A 3962-nucleotide genomic window follows, 5' to 3' on the forward strand; every position below is an offset into this window, starting at 1 on the left:
ATTCATTCATTCATTCATTCATTTGGTTGCACCAGGTGTTAGTTGCGGCTCACCTGCTCCTTAGTTGCAGCTCGCCAGCTCCTTAGCTGTGGCATGCGAACTCTTAGTTGTGGCATGCATGTGGGATCCAGTTCCCTGACCAGGGATCGAAGCCAGGCCCCCTGCACTGGGAGCGCAGAGTCTTAAACATTGCGCCACCAGGGAAGTCCCTCAAAAAGTTCATTTAAGGTCTTCATTAAGGAGCCTCAGCCCAGCTGGGAGAGGAGTAATTAACCTTCGTTTTATTGCTTTATCCTCATGTACAGAATACCACTTCAAAGTTATATCAAGAGCCTACCTTTAAGTTAGAAAAACAGTAACCATCAGTTAAACTGATGACTGGGGAGAGGCGGGGGTTTGAGTGGGTGGAAGAAGAGAAATATCCACAGGAACAACTTCCTAGTCACTGACAGAGAAAGATAAAAATAATGTCCTCCTCAGACAGCTGCCATTCCTACTTAGCTAAGTGTCTGGCACACAGCTCTTATTATCATTATTATAGCATGCTTATGAGCATATATCCACAGCACACTCATTCCAGCTACATTTAAAACTAGCTAATTTCAAAGAGTGAAGAGCAAAAGATCCAAAGCACTAGGCCAAGAATCAAAATAAAATCTGCTCTTAAGTCATAAAATTATAATGGAATGGGCCTTCATTTACTTATTTTATTTTATGCATGGAGACACGGTGACTTAATGAGACTAAAAATCAAAGTCACAGATTTACCAGCAACGCTAGGACTTGAATTTGAGTTGCCCAACTCCACGTTCAGAGCCACATACATTTCTGTTACTACACACCGGCACAGCTACCTTCAGCTCTGGGAGTGCTTATTGAACATCTTCTGCCACATAGGGGATAGTGAATATTAACACTGAGCCAAGGAGCTTATGTACACAAATTATATTCAGCACTAAAGCTCATCCTCCCCCTGCCCCTCGCCCCCCAGGTGTCAGCCAACCTATCCTCTGGCAGCTCGTCACACAAGGCCAGTCACAGCAGTGCCCTGTGCTCAGACTGCTCTTCCCACCACTCAGCTCTCAGCTCAAACATCACCCACTTTAAGAGGCCTTCCCTGACCTCTCTATCTAGAGAATCTGGCAGGGAAGCTACTTTAACTCATTATCTCATTTTTCCTTCATAATTTTATTTATTTGTTTATTTGGAGCAGGAGTGAGCCAACCGTGGCCCACAGGCCAGCCACCTATTTTTATAAATTAAATGTTATTGGCACACAGGCACCCCCATTCATCTACCTATAGTCTACGGCTCCTTTCTCACTACAAAAGCAGAGCTGAACAACTGCAATGTAGACCATAGGGCTCACAAAGCCTAAAATATTTACTCTTTGGCTCTTTAAAGAAAAAAAAAGTTTAATAATCCCTGTCCTAGAAGAATACAGGCTCCGAGAGAGCTGGAACCTTGTCTGTCTTGTTCACTGCTGTATCCCCAGTACTTAGAACAGTGCATGTAACAGATGCTTAATAAAAATGTGTCGAATGAAAAATAAAAAACATCTAACTCGAAAACAACCTACAGAGCCTACCTCCATTTTACAGATAAGGAAACAGAGGCTCAAAAACGTGAAATAACTTGCTGGAAGTCTCAGCATATATCAGTAAGGAAATATGAATGCTGACCTGTCTGGTTCCTAACACACCTACTCCTAAGAATATTAACTTGACTCATTAAAGTGCTCACCACATATTGGGTACTGTACCAAACTTTCATATATATATATTTATATATGATACCATTCAATCTGCATAAGGGTGTGTCTTCATGAGATTATGATGGTAAAAGAGAAGCGGAGCAACATAAAATATCTGCAAGTGACTATTAATAGACTTCAAAGTTTATCGTTCTAACCCCCAAGCAAAAGCGCTAAGATAAAGCATCTGATGTGTGCTGAGAAGAATTCAAACATGGCCAATTTCAAAATCATAAAATCCTCATATTAGCAGTAATTTGGAAAATGAACATCATAAAAGATGTTGTTTTGTTTTGTTTTTCATTTATGCAACAAATATTTATACGTCAAAAGTTGCTTAAGTCACTGGGAATTTAGGATGAACAAGAAAAACAAGGTCCCTGCTCTTATACAGCTTACATTCTAGTAGAAGGAGGCACACAAACACACATGATACCTAAGAGATAAGTGGCCTGTGAAGAATTAAAACAGGTTGATGTGATGATGGGTGCCTCAGAGACTGCTCTGGATTATGTGCCCAGAGTTGGTGGAACAAGAAATAATGGGGTAGGGGGTAGAGCAGCTGTAAGTCATCAATATCCCCGCCCATCCCAGTAGCAAGACAGGAGCTAACTTCTAAAAGTAGTAAATCACATTATATAAAAGACATACCAGAAGAAATCAGCTGAAATAATTCAAAGTGGCTGTGCCAGAGGAGCACAACACAGAATGGGGTGAGGCGGCGGGAACAGCAGTGAGGAAGGAGGCAGGTGTTTTTGATAAGCCCTTTTTTTTAAAATGTATGCAAAATATCTAATAAAATTAAGGAAATTTACCTTTTAAAATCCTATTCAAAATTTCAAAAAATTCATAAAATTGCTAAAAATAAGCCTAACAAGTAATGTGGACGAACTACAAAAATAAAACTGAAGGACATAGTGGGAGATCTTAATAAATGGTGAGATGCAGCATGTTCTTGTTACCATGTTCTTGAATGGGGAAACACACTATTCTCTTTTTTTTAGAAAAGAAGTCTTTACTGAATTTATTACAATATTGCTTCTATCATGTGTTTTGGCCTTTTGGCCACAAGGCATGTGGGATCCCAGCTCCCCAAACAGGGATCGAACCCATACCCCCAACATTGGAAGGTGAAGTCTTAACCACTGGACCGCCAGGAAAGTCCCTGGAAACACATTATTCTAAAAGAATATATTATTTTTGCCCAAATTGATGTATAAATTCAGAGTAATACTAGCAGCGTTTTTCATGGAATTGAAAAGATGTTTTAAAAATTCAAATAGAAGAGTAAATATACTATTGAAATAGCAAAGGTAATTTTTAAAAAGAAATAATGAGGAACTTGCCTCACCAGATATCCACTCATTCATTCTACAAGGGCTCTTGCTCTGACTGTGTGTGCACCAGGCACTTTTCTAGGTGCCAGAGAGCCAGCAGTGAATAAAACAGACGCCTGTCATTAAAGGAGCTTGGTTTTAGTGAACAGAGCAGGACAAACACACAGCGATCAACACAACATGTAAGATGTCAGGAGGTTAACAAGAGCTTCAGAGAAACATTAAGGAAGAGAAGAGGGGCAGAGAGTGGGACGGGGTGCTATCTTATAGAAGGTGGTCAGGAAGGAGCTCTGAAGGAAGTAAACCATGTAACCAAAGATTTTAGAAAGTAAACACAATTTAAGGTGGGATATTGGATAATAACAAACAAAGCAATTAAACAGAAAAAAAGCTCAGAAATAAGCCTATGTACACATGATGATTTGTTATGTCGAAAACATGGCTTTTAAATCATGGGCAAAAGGACAGTCTATGTAATAAATATGACGGCTATCCACCTGTTTCTAAAAAATTATGTTGGGCTCTTCTCCTTATGAACCACAAACACATTCCAGATGGATTAAAGACTTAAACATTTAAAAAAATCCTAAACTTTGTTTGGTTTGGGGGAAAACATGTTCCTGACCTTGAGAAAGGGGAAGGCCTTCTTAAATAAAACATAAAAGCAATGAAAAAAAGTGAAATATATGACAGTACCAAAATTTAAAACTTCTACTCACGAAATATACCATAAGCAAATTGAAATACATGTGACAGAGTAGAAGCAAGTATTTGTGACATATATAACAGACAACGAGTTACTACCCAGAATATATAATAAATTCATACAAATCCATCAGAAAAAGACAACACAATAGGAAAATGAGGAAAGA

Source organism: Lipotes vexillifer, unplaced genomic scaffold (assembly GCF_000442215.2).
Source record: "Lipotes vexillifer unplaced genomic scaffold, Lipotes_vexillifer_v1.1 scaffold950, whole genome shotgun sequence".
NCBI lineage: Eukaryota > Metazoa > Chordata > Mammalia > Artiodactyla > Lipotidae > Lipotes > Lipotes vexillifer.